Source organism: Vicia villosa, linkage group LG4 (assembly GCF_029867415.1).
Source record: "Vicia villosa cultivar HV-30 ecotype Madison, WI linkage group LG4, Vvil1.0, whole genome shotgun sequence".
Classification (NCBI taxonomy): Eukaryota; Viridiplantae; Streptophyta; class Magnoliopsida; order Fabales; family Fabaceae; genus Vicia; species Vicia villosa.
The window spans coordinates 169,455,951-169,470,106 of record NC_081183.1 but is presented as its reverse complement, the minus strand read 5'-3'; the positions used below and the strand labels follow the sequence as shown (position 1 = coordinate 169,470,106).

The 14,156-nt window shown below is 29.5% G+C and overlaps 1 long non-coding RNA gene across 2 annotated transcripts; it reads right to left on the bottom strand.

Moving 5' to 3' along the window:
• Positions 1–7,910: 7,910 nt before the first annotated feature.
• Positions 7,911–9,969, bottom strand: LOC131600239 (uncharacterized). Of its 2 annotated transcripts, XR_009283074.1 has the most exons (6): positions 9,918–9,969; positions 9,706–9,750; positions 9,530–9,592; positions 8,876–9,391; positions 8,550–8,794; positions 7,911–8,423 (listed from the first exon to the last, which is right to left on the bottom strand). It is a non-coding gene; the product is annotated as an uncharacterized LOC131600239 (long non-coding RNA). The 2 variants fall into 2 exon arrangements; XR_009283073.1 differs by having other exon boundaries at positions 9,706–9,963.
• Between the last annotated feature and the right edge of the window lie 4,187 nt (positions 9,970–14,156).

Genomic DNA, 14,156 nt, shown 5'->3' with positions numbered 1-14,156 from the left:
CAGTAACTTCATGTCCCGTTAATAATCAATATTTTGATTAATAATTTCATATTCCCGTGTACAAATATTATTTTTATTTAGGCATCGTTATCAAAATACCAGGATCAATAGTAAATTTTAGTATATAAAAAAGACATATATTTAAAATAAAATTAAAATTGTATCAAATTTTAAATTTTTAAAAGAAAGACATCAATGCAATAAAGGAATCATACCATTGAACCACATTTTATGTGTTAAAGAGCGGGAAATGAATGATGAGAGGCATGCAATTCGGAAGAAAGTGGTTTGTTTTAAGCTGGTTTTCAAGAATAGTTTAATTTTCATATTATATACTTCTTCATCAATTTGAATGGTTATATTTCTTTAATGAGGTGTATAAAAAAACAAGAAATCTATGTAGTATATAATAAACTATGAGTACTTACCACAACGGTTATCTAATGTAACCATGATAAATTACAATTTATGTTCCAAAAATGTCGCTGTTGAGAATCGAACCTGGGACAATTAGAGCTATCACAACGGTTAGAATAACTAACTGTTGTGATATCGCGCACGCTTTCTATAATACAACAACGGTCCCAGGACCATGATTGTAAGTAACACATTTACGACAACACTCTACATAACAACGCCTGCATGATTATATGTACTTTCCAACTATTGTTAAATGGGTTTTCCGTAGTAGCGTCTCTTTTATTTTTCTATTATCTTATTTTAATGATATGTTGATTGTTAATAATTTATATGATGTAAATAAACTGAAATCAAGTTGATAAAGGATTTTGACATGAAAAACCTAGGCGCTACTAAGAAGATTCTTAGTATGAAAATTTATGGGGATGTGAATAGGAGTGTACATGGGTTGGGTCAACCCACAAAACTCGGTCAAACTCACAAAAAAATGGATTGGGTCAAGTAATTGGGTGGATATGTGTTTAAAAGCAAAAAAAAAAATCACTAAAAATGCGGGTTTTGGGTAAAATTGGACTCGAACTCAGAAAACCCATTGACCCACTAATCAAATATTTATTATTATAATTTTAATGATTTTGATGAATATTAATTTAGTTGTTACAATTTTAGTCTCTTGAACATTTAATATTTTAGTGAACCTTGATTTTAACTAATTTTGGATGTTTTTCTCTTTAGTTACTTTGATGTTAATACTGTTTTATGTCATGCAACTTTAATTTGTTGCTAGCATTTTATGGTAATTTTTATTAGTTGATGTTATCATATATTATTTTATAATGCTAAAAAATAGTAAAAATAAGTTATTTAATTTTTTTAAGAAGATGAAAATGTTTAGTAATTTTTATGAAAAAATATGATGACTCGTCATTTAGTCATTGAAAATTAATAAAACAGAAAAACTATTTGGGCAACCCATTACTAAACCCAACTTAATATGAAATTTAGTGGATTTGTCCAAACCAGTCCATTGGTGTTATGTGTGGTTATTTTACCTCACAAAAACCGAAGTTTCCTATGTGGGTTGAGTATTGGGTTTAGCAAACCCAACCCAAACTGGCCCACCTACACCCCTCGATGCGAGTGTTAGAAAATTATAGCTCATCCAGAAAACTATGTTGAAAAGGTGTTAGATAAGTTTGACAAAAGTAATTCGAAAGTTGTGAGTACTCCATTGAAGAATCGCTCTAAACTCTCAAAGGTTTCTCTGTCAGTGTTGTTGATTGTTTAATGAATGTTATGGTCTGCACTAGACTAGATTTTGCTTAAGTTGTAAATCAACTTTATAAGTTTATGTCCAAATACAAAAACGTCATTGTTAAGTAGTCAAGTGGATTTTAAGGTACTTGAAGGGTACAACGAATTACAGTATCATGTAGCAGTGAACATTGTGATCTTTCAGTTGTGTGATATGTTGTTTAGACCTTGTTGGTGATATGGACGATTGAAGGCCTACAACAAAGTATGTATTTACTTTAGTATGAAGACATATTTGTTAAAAATCATCGGTTCGGTCTACAATCATCATGTTGATAACTAAAGCAGAGTTCTTGACATAAAGTGAAGATGCCAAAGATACCTTATGACTTACATGATTTGTGAGAGAATTGGGTGTTGAGCAAAGTGGATTTCTGTTGCATTGTGATAGCCAAAGTGTCATTTATTTGGCAAAAAAATTAGGTGTGTCATTCTAGGACCAATCATATTGATGTGAAGTTTTACTAGATTAAAAAGTTACTTGCATTTGTAGATATACTGCTTGAAAAAGTTCATACTTCAAAGAACACAACTGATATGTTGACCAAGTCAGTCATCAATGACAAGTTCAGACATTGTTTAAACTTGTTACATATTTTGTAGTGTTAAGCAGGAAGTGTAACTTTCTAGTTTTCAGGATGTGATCGTCTTGCAGGGAGTCTTCATAGGAGTTTGATATTCGCGAAGGTGGAGATTGTTGAGTAAGACTCATATTGTGGAGATTATTGTGGATAAGTAACGGGAGGGTGTAGGGGCGTCAAGGATATTATTGTAAATTGAGCCCCAATATTATATACACAGCTTGTAACACTATAATCCTACCGAATTCTAATGATTAGACAAAATTATAGTTGCTTTATAGTTCCAGAGATATTTATTATTAAGATTGATCGTATTCATTATTTTTTATTTTCGTTTCTATTTAATTATGAATATTTTATATAAATGTAGCAATATTTATATAAATTTTAGATTAAAACCAAAATGCAAATAGCTATTACATACTCCCTTCGTTCTATTATATATAAAATAAAAATAAAAATTACACTTATTAAAAAAAATCAAATTACATAATTATTTAGATTAAAACTTTTGTGTTTTTATCAAAAAAATAAAACTTTTTAATTGATTATTAATCATGAAAAAAGGCAAAGAAAGGAAAATTTTACTTACAGCTAAAGATATAAACAATTCAATTAGCATAGAACTTCCTAACAATACTTTTTTTTTTTATTTGGTACACTTCCTAACAATACTCTTAGTAACTAGAAAATTTCTCCAAAGAAGATTAGCACATACTTAAAATTTATCTTCTCTTTAGTGACAAATATAAGTAAACATCCATTTATTTTCTCATTAAAATATAAATTCTCTCACCGTTTTAAAATAAGTGTCACATTTAAAATATAAAAATTATTCTAAAATACTTGTCATTTTAAATTGTCAATGTAATTTTATACTTAATATTTCAATTATATCATCTAATAAATATTCTTAATTTATTTTTTTCACCTAACATTAATGATAATTTAAATATACTAATAGTTAAGTAAGATAATTTGATAAAATCATTATTCTCTCTTTTATTTATAATTATTTTTTAATATGTGTGAAATGATCAATTATGACAAATTATATGAAATTTAAGGAGTATAATGTAATGAAAAGTTGGTTACTACTCCCATTGGGATCCCACTACTAGTATTGTTTCTTCCTTTTTCGAGAATGTGTAATTAGTAACTTTTTGTTGCCATGTGCTGTCGTGCTTTCTTGTGTTGTGTTGCCTAAAATCATTGTTCAAAAGACATTCTTGAATTGACATAATTAATACTTCATTTTTTGTTTGTTGAAATTTACTATATAACTAATCAAATTATGTAGATTTTATATAAATTTTAACTAATTAAAAAAAGAATAAGTTAGATTGTGTATTTTAAAAAATCTTGCCATTACCTCATCATAAGTTAGATTATGCTTCATTTTTTGTGTGCCATCTCATCATAAAGAAATAAAAGTGAATCTAACACTAACTTTTTCTTATTTACTATTTCCTCCTTCTCATATTATAAATAAATTTAAATAATTAATGTATTTGATATATATTTTAATTATTTAATAAAAACAAGTATGTAATATAAATAAGATTGTCCATGGTCATTTGGTACTCACATCAGTTACCACCGAAATCTTTTGGTCGTTCTTAAAAATATCTTTAATCACCCTTTCAACGTTTCCACTTATCAAAAGAGATGCTCTACTATTTTTTTGTCAACAAAGTTCAGATGAAGATCAAACTCTGGAACATGTTGACTTTTGAGCAATTTCAGAGATCTTTAATCTGCTGGTTAGAGGGAGATATTTTGGATGGTGAAAAGATCAGGAGAATTGATAGGCAAGTTACAATGTCCAATCGTAATGGAGTAGAGCGTTCCTCAAAACCTGTGAAAAGTGACGCAAATTAAATATCCTTATGATGTTGCTTAGAGTAGCCGCTTGATTGTATTCTCTTAATTATGTTGAATACTTGAATTAAATATTATATTAAATTAAATTAATAATTAAAATATTTAATTAATGAATAAAAAGATTAAAAATTAATTCATACAAATTTAAAAACGAAAAAAAAAAACTCTTTTCATATTAGTATATTTGTTTCATTTTTGTGACATATGGGTAAAAAATCCCAGAAAACACTATTGAAATGTTTTGTTTGCACCCGACGACTTTGAAGCTGGGTCAGGAGTGAGTGAGAACAAAGTTTTAATGATCTCATCTCATTTATTGCATTTGGCAATTTAGCATGTCCTTTGTACTTTCTTCACGTAACGTTCAACAGCAACCATTCTCTATGATGCGGAGAGATCGAGGAATGAAGTTAACAACCATACATATAGAGTACTTCTAACACGTACTACTAGACTTTAGTAGTTTAGTTTGCCCACAAGCACCAGCCAACTTGAGCGGTACTAGAGCACGAGAAAAACTTGCATGGATACGAACATAAATCATTAGTGTTAGGAACAACCAATAAGAAAAGACAAAATTTTTAAATTTATTTAAAATTTAACTTTTTTTTAATTAGATTCATGGGGTGGTTGTGAATAAGTAGGAGAGAGAAAAAGAATATTTTTGTTTTTTAATTAATAAAAATTTGTAATTGGTTGTTTGTAAAGCCACTTGTTATGTTTGTGCTCATGCAAGTATTTTTCCTAGAGCACAGTTTAACACCAACCTTAGAAAGTTGTGTATCTCTCATCTCTCTAACATACATATTTTAGTACATATTTTTTATTAACTGAAATTTATATAGAATTTAATCAGATGGTATCATATAATATGAGACTCTTTTCTAATATTAAAATGGTACCTATAAATAACACAACTCTTTTTATAAAATAACTTATTTTATTTAAATTGTAAATTGCAACAGTAATTTAAAAATAATCATCCTTATATATGATTTATAATAGTAATAATTAATGATTTTTTATAGGAGTACAAGAGGTACTCCAACCCAATTACATCAAAATCCTAACAAAAAATTAATGAAAACTAAGAAAAAATAGAGGAGAATGCAATCGATTGTATAAAATAGTGCATCTAAATTTTCTATTATCTATGTGTCAACTGTAATTGTGAAACTTCGAAGCTCAAGGAGATGTGAGATGTCCTAATAGAACTTAAGGATATATTTGAGGTAAATAAGCTGACTTCGACGAGAATTTAGAATGAGTTTGACTTAGACCTGGCAAAAAGGGGGACAATCTAGCGAAAGGATGGTCCTATTAGCGAAATTGTGGACTTAGAAGATTTTTAGATAATTCGAATATAAGTTCGACAAAGAGAATTTGAAATAAGGTTGATACCTGTATTTTAGCCTTATCTGTTTATTTAAAGGATACGTGGAGACTTTTGAAAGGCGAAACACATGCAGACGAGAACGTGTCATCCTCTAGAGAAGAGACTGTTCGTTACTGTTACTGTCGAAATGGTATAAATAGGGATCTTAACATTAGATTTCTGTGTGTTTAATGTTGTACCCAACTCAAAATCACTCAAAGTATCTAAGTGTTGTTGAAAAAATAGTTTCTGAGAATATGTACGTATGAAACACCATCTTTTATTTCAATGTCAATTTACTTGCATTAAAGTCCATTTTTTATTCCATTTACATTCCACTCGAAGTTACATTCTTTGCCTTTTATTTTAATAAACAGTCTTTATATTATCTTGAAGTTTACTAGTACCATCAAAAAACTTAGTATTGAGAAAACCTAAAACAAAGACTATACACATACATCCTAGGATCAATCTAGTCGATTGTGTAAGCAACCAAATAGTGCCGGATCTGCCACATACACAACTCACAGTCACATAGAAACACCAAACTCTGGCCTCACTGCATCTTTTGGTATCGACATTCGTCACTTTTTCTTTGGTTCTTCATTGATTATGTATCTTACTTCTTCATGTTTATGCTGTTATTTGAAATCGTGTGTTGTTCCAAACTGTTGGGGTGATGTTTACTTTTGGAGAGTTTGTTTGATTGGTTTATATTTGTTATTTCTTTGCTTATTGTTTTGCATTGAGGGAATGGACTTTATTTCCGAACATTACAATCTCCACAAAGTGTCATTGATCTAAAGAAATTCCTTGTTCGAATCTCGTGATCTTGATACCAAGGATCAAACTTGTTTCTCTAAGATCTTTCATATCAAAGTTGTTGCACAACAATGATTTCATATCATTAATGGTCTAAATTTTTTATTCAAATATGAGTAGATCGTCTACATAGAGACATATGATAGTACATATGCGGTTCTAATATTTGTAATAAACGCATTTGTCACTTTCATTCACTTTGTACCCATTCCATATCATTAAGTTATCAAACTTTTCATGTCATTGCTTAGAAGCTTGCTTTAGTCCATACAAAAACTTGTGTAACTTACAGACCTTTTTTTCTGTCCAAGGATCACAAACCCTTCTAGTTGTTCCAAATAGATTTCTTCTACTAAGTCACCATTTTTACAAAGTTTTTTTATATCCATTTGGAGTACTATTAAGTTATAAATATCATCTATTGAAAAAGAACCCTAATGGATGTAATTATAGAGAGTGGAGAGAAGGTGTCGAAGAAATTTATATTTTCTCTTTGTCTAAAACCCTTGGCTACAAGGCGAGCCTTGTATTTTTCAATAGTTCCATCAGGTTTTAGTTTCTTTTCAAAACTCATTTACAACCGGTTGATTTGCAACCAAGAGGCAAGTATACTAAGTTCCAGTTCTTGTTAGATTCTAGAGATTCTATCTAATCATTAATAGCTTCTTGCCTTAAATTTGCATCCATAAATGACAAGGCTTCTTGAAGATTTATTGGATCTTCTTCTACGTTATAAGCCGCATAATTGGGCTCATAGTCTTTAGCAACTATTACTCTTTTACTTCATCAAAGTTATGTTTCTACATTGTCGTTGCTTTCTATACTTCTTATCAAAGAAATGTGACTCGATTCGGTGCCCCCACTATTTCTCGATTTGAAAGGAAATTTGTCTTCATAGAATTCGACATCATTTGATTCTATGATCACTTTTGCATTTAGGTCATAAAACCTATATGCCTTACTGTTTGCTGCATACCTAACAAATACACATTCATAGGCTCTACTAGCGAGTTTAATTCGTTTCAGATTCGTAATTCTGACATAAGCCAGACAACCCCAAGTTCTCAAATAAGACAAGTTTGGTTGTCTTTTCTTTCATATCTCATAAGGAGATATCTTGCTTTTTCACTTGGGAACTCTATTAAGGACATAGCAAACAGTCAATAAAATTCCCCCCAATAGTGAGTTGCAACACCATAATTCATCATAATTGCAACAACAAGTTCAATAAGAGTCTTATTCTTTATTTCTGCTTTACCATTCATTCTAGGAGAATATGGAGCATCCGTTTCATGCACATGTTAAGATACATTTTGATGCTATCCCAAATTACCTGTCAAGACATAAATAAAAGAGATCAATTGCAATGGAAATTAAGGCTAATTTTCAAATTAATCAAGTTACACTTTTGTTTTATCAAGTTGTCAATGTATTTTGTAAAATCTTCTAATATTCAAACTAAGCAACTTTTGAGCCAAGACTGGTACATATTTAAAAGAAGTATAGTTGCAGGGCCTTGATTCACAGTTAGAAACATATTCTAATCATGATGAGCCTATTTTTGCTGACCTGAAGGATTAGGATGGTAGCTGAAATTGGAGTATGCTTAACAATAAGTTTGATAACATCATTTTGCAGAAGATTGCAGCAGTCCCGCCTCCCTCTAATAATGAGGATAACGATCATTGCTCTTGGGGAGGAACTATAAACTGCATGTTCAAAATATAGTCTGCGTACACGGTTCTGACCAATACTGCGAGAAGCTAGCATTTGGACTGTATATTAGTAAAACTTTGAAAAAAGATAAATTAGTTTTATCGTTCAACATACAAAAACCAACCTTTCTCCGAATCATTGACCTGGACCAGATCAACCAAAATATTGATAAGAACATGACTCTGAAAAAACCAGTTGCACCAATGGCTCCAAAAAAACCAGCTGCCTCTTCAAATTCAAAGGAGCTCCTCTGTATAAATGGTTGCTAAATCCTGCCATGCTTCCCTTTCCAACTTCCGTTCCGTTAATACCTGGAAAGATATGAAAAGCAATGGAAATTCTTCTTAATAATTCAAAATTGGCCATATAGAGGATTTAGATTTAATTAGCAAGTTTTAACATAAATTGATGTTTCCTCAAAAGTAACTAACACACACCTCATCCCGGAATATTTTTGCTTGATCAAACCCGAAGTTCTAAGCTTGAAGTGAAATTTCTTTCTTGGCTTCTATTACTGCCAATAAGTTCTAACCTATCAACTCCAAAATTGTACACGTCGCATTGTTAGGTGTAAATTCATGACTTAAATTCTGGATCCCCATAGCCATAAGCTGCTAGCAGTTGTCCTGATTTATTGAAGTTCACTTGTTTCCATAGCTATTTTCCTAATATATCTAAGTTCCTATCACAAAAATACCAATAAAATTAGTAAACAAACTTTTGCAATAAATTGTACTTTTAGAATTAACAATAGTGAACTTACCGCAATGGCCGCGCTTCACCATATTCTGCAATTGTAATAGCTCCATAGATATTCACGGAGACAGATAGAGTGGTAAAATCTTATTGACACTTAAGAAAATCCAAATATTTATTTGTGCTTACCCACAAGACCAAATAAAATGCAATATATAACAGCAAATATAGGAACGGTATTGATGCAAATAATGCTCCAAATTTACCTAAAAGAGAGAAGCAGATTATGTTGAGATTGAAATTGATTTACACTCGGTGGCTTCTTCCCTCCAGAGTTTTGCTGAGTGTAAAGCACGGTGTCAACGACACCGATAACATCTATACAAAACGAACTGTGTTAGGGAAATACAAAGAAATAAAATGTAGAATGCTTTCAACTTAGTTTGACATGACATAAAAGACAATATGACAAAGAACATTCATTTGCCATAACAGGTTGTTATAACAGGCTGCATCACCGACTCGAACCGCCACTTCCCACAAAATTCTGCTAACCAATCCGCATAACCACCACAAAAAATTCCTGCAAAAAACAAAACCAAACAGAAACCAAAAGCCGGTTCAGCCAAACTAAAGAGTCTTTGTACCAGGATTCATAATACAACAATCTAACAATGAATATTATAGAACAACAAAACATTGGTTGGAACTTGAAACATACCATATTGGAAAAGACCTTGCGACCGAGATCTCCTGAAACCCTAAGCCCATGGAAGGGTCAGATCTAGAAAAAAAGCCAGCTTCCGTATCTCAGAGTCCTCTTCCAGATTCTATTGTTGCACAAAATATTTCAAAAAAATCAAATCCGGTTATTGTTGATAGCAAATCATCGCTTACAAATATCAAAATCTCCACCGGAAATGCGTTGCCGCCACGACAGATCTACCACCGCAAAACCGCAGGTCGATGTAATACCACGTTCATAAACAACAAAATTAATTTTTAACCAAAACTCTTCCAGATGCTTAACCGTCCTTGAGATAAAATCTCCAAACAGTTTAAAACAATTAGACCCAGATCTAAAATATAAAAAGTGAAGCTTTTCTTACCAAACTGCCGCAAATCTCCCCCTTTTTTTGCTTGAGCCAACACCATTAAACCTGAAATAACAAAAAAAAACTAAATCTAAATCTAAACCACTAAATCACCAAATCTAAGAAGAAGATCTGTTATGTAAAATCAAATATTTGTGAGTAATAACAAAGGTTGACGACGAAGAACAAATACCGTCGAAGTCTGCTTTGTCCGAAAGTAGAAACCATCACATCAAAATTGTCGAAAACAGTTTGAAGAAGAAGCAGAACGATAGAATGTATGAGGAGAGAAAAATGAGGCAAATTTTGTGATTAAGGGAATTAGGGTTTGTTGTAGAAAGAGAGATGAAGAAAGAGAAGAGAGAGATAACAAAGATGTAGAGAGAGATAGAAAAGAGAAATGAGATGGTGGAAGTCGTTTGCTGTAGCATAGAATAGAAAGAGTAGGTATTCAAAGAATTGCAAAGAACACATCCACGTGGCAAGCCATATAACCAAAGGGGCATTCTGGTCCTTTACAGAACATCTAACTTTCTTATATTGTAGATGTTTATTGAAAAAATGCCAAATTTTTAAGAAACTTAATGTCAAATAATTTACTGCCCTAAGACAGGGTCTAAACATTGTTATCCTGACTCACTCCTGATTTATCCGAAAATTAATATCTAAATTAATTTTGGAGAGATTGAGGTGTCTCTCTATTAAAATTATTTTTATTATTAAATAGGCTCGTATAAATTCCAATCTTCGTATCCGCAAAAGGACATTTTTGAATTTCATAAGAATGTGAATTATCATCCTTTGGGTGTGAGAAGAACAACCCCATTCAATAATTTATAATTTTGGAGGCATAAGAAAAAAGTCTTTGTATCATTGGGCCAGTCCTAGGCGCATGAAATATAGACTTGATTCAGAGGAATTAACTTGTCACCTCTAACTTATATATCCAACACCTTATTTTGTATGTTTTTACTATTATACACTTGTTTAAAGTTATCAAATTTTTAAAAATACGAGTTTTTATCCGAAATTTCAAAACTATACTGAAAATTTCTATGAATTTTTATCGGAAATTTCAAAACTATACTAGAAATTTTGAAAAAAATATCAAAAATTTAAAAATTTCCGATAAAAACTCATGAAAATTTTACTAGTAATTTTGAAATGTATGCGTTTTTACCGAAAGTTTCAAAATTTCCGTTAAAAACTCTTTTATTTTTTACCAAAAATTTTAAAATGCATGTTTTCAAAATTTTTAATTGAACTACCAAAAATTTCCGAAACCATTTTATTCTTTTTTATCGGGAGTATTTTTGACATTATAAAAATATTGAGGGTGTTAGATTTAAAATTTGAGGTGGCATACTAAATCCTCTTTGATTTACGCATTGCACGTTTTACTTGTTAAACTAGCGGGATACCCGTGCGTTCGCACGGGTACTGGTACGGTACACATATTTGTTTTTAAAATGTAATAAAAAAAAGTCAAATTAATTTAACCCACAAATTTTATTTTATTTTTAAAAAATAATAAATTAGTTCCTATATTTTTTGTATATATAAAATTTTTAAATGAATAATTTTTTTTTGATATAAACATAATTTTTGTTTTGCATTATCTACAAAATATTTCAGAATATTGATGTTTCTATTATTATTAACTATTATGAATCAGGGAAAAAACTTTGTATTTATTAACAATATAAATAATAAAAAAACACATTTATGTTGTTGATAGGTAGTAGTAGTCTGTAGTCTATTGTTATATCTAATTTATTAATGATATTAATTGTGATTTATATATGGTTATATTAAATACATTGAAAAGATTTAAATATTTTATTTAACAAAAGAAAGATAATGACATAACAAATGATAGGTGCTAGTAGGGATAACAATAGGTAGGGTATGAATATGGTATTATAGTATCCGTTCCCATACCCGGAGTTTGAAAAATCCCCGTACTCAAGCACATATCCGTGTGGACACCAACATTTGAGCCTGTCCCCGTGCGCTATGGGTACCTAATTAAGTACCCATACCTATTTACCCTCATTTCTATTAAAAACTCATGATCAATTATAATTTATAATTTGATTTTAATTTTTTTTAATAACATTCATAAAAAAACTAAAGATGTTATTGTTGAGTTAAGAAATTAAACAAACGTTTGTATTAAAATGCGTATAAATATAATAGGGATGTATTTAATAAAATTGATAAGCATATATGTATATATAATAATAATAATATATAAATATACATTATGCGGGTATGAGGCGGGGTGAGACATAAGGTATCGTGCCCGCACCCATACTCGTTTATTTTAGTGGGTAATTACCCGTGCCTATTTTACGGATTTTTACCCTACTCGTTAATGATAATTTTTGCGGGTGCCCATTAGTGATGAGTTCAATTGCCATCCCTAAATGCTAGGGTCGGATAGAAAACTTGATACTAATGTTTTGAATTGTATAAATTAAAATTAGTGATAATTGACACACATTTTTGTATTTTCACGCATATTAATTTTTTAAAAAATATTATATCTTAAATTAAAAATAGTAGTAACATTAATAATTAAAAAACACACTTTTTTCATATTTGAACTCATAGATTGTTTTAAGTATATAAACAATAATATAAATATATCTTAAAAAACTAAATATATTTGAAACATAAATATAGTTTTTCATATATACAAATATTTGGATCAACCCTATATTTTTCCGCATGTAAATATTAAATAACAACATAATATTTTAAAAAATTATTTTAATTGTATAAATAAATATTAGTACCATAAATAAATACATTTTACTCGTGTTCAGATTCATACAATTCTGATATGGATACCCGTGCGTTCGTACGGGTACTGGTGTATTACGCGCATATGTTTCTTAAATGTAATATGAATGAAAAAACTAAAAGACAAAATTATTTAACCAAGAAAGTTTAATATTTTTAAAAGTAAAACATATTTTTATTTATATTTGAAGCATAAATATAATATTTTCAAATATACAAATATTTGGATCAAAAAATTATTTTCCCGTATATAAATATTATTATTTGTATTTCCATTCATGTTATTTTTTTAATTTATAAAGTATTTATTATTATAAAATTCAACAAAAGCATCATTTGTTATTTTATTATTTCACTTTTTGCCTAAGTTTATGTTATCAGAAATTTAACATTTCCTTACCGTGCACTACCGATCAATCCATGCCTTTCACATCGCCAAAATCATATGTCATCCAGAAACGCGAAACCCCTTTAGATAGTCACATTCACCGTTGTCCAAAAATGTTGCATCATCCTCGGCACGATTCATGTAAACATTTATAATTATGAAAATCAATAGCAAACTCTAACTCTCAACTTAAAAGTAAATATACCAGTGGAAAGAATATAGATCAATAGCAAACTCTAACTCTCAACTTAAAACACAAAAAAAAACAAAACCTAAATCACAACAAAACACCGTCTACGGTAACCATTACGAAGAAGAATGTAAAACACAAAGAAAAAGACGAAGAAGAAAGAAGGAAGAAGAAGAATAAGAGGTAGTGAGATTTGACTACAAATCATATTACTTAAAAAATAGTGTATGGTTTTCTTTTCTATATTTTCAATATAAATCTGTTCAATTAAAAATAATTTTCAATTTGTTATTATTAATTATTTGCTATATTAATTGCGACATTGAAATTTTTGCTCTATTGTTATAGATTGCATGATAACATTCTAAGATAATAGATGATTTATTATAAACCAATAATAAATGATTTAATTACAAATAAATATTAAATAGAAGACGAAAATTGAAATAATAAAACCTACAAAGAAATCTCTTTTTCTTTATGTAAATTCTTATTTTTATTGCTACACATGAGAAAGCAATTTCTTCACCATTCAACATATAAATAATAACAAATAATAAAAAATTATTTCTTCAACATTCAACATACAAATAACTTATGAGTAAATAAAAATAAAGAAAAAAAGAGATAATATATCATAACAGAAAGAAAAAACGAACAAAACTATAAAAAAATTAGTAGAGTTAAATGTTAATTTTTTTTTTTTTTTTATAGTTGGTCACTATTGTTTTTTCTCTTTAATTTGAACCAGAAATGCAAAATGATGTTTTACCTCAATTTTACATGTTATGCATAGAAATGCAACTTATTAGAAATAGAACCTCAATTAAATATTTATATTTATTTAATTTTAATTGTTATTATTTAT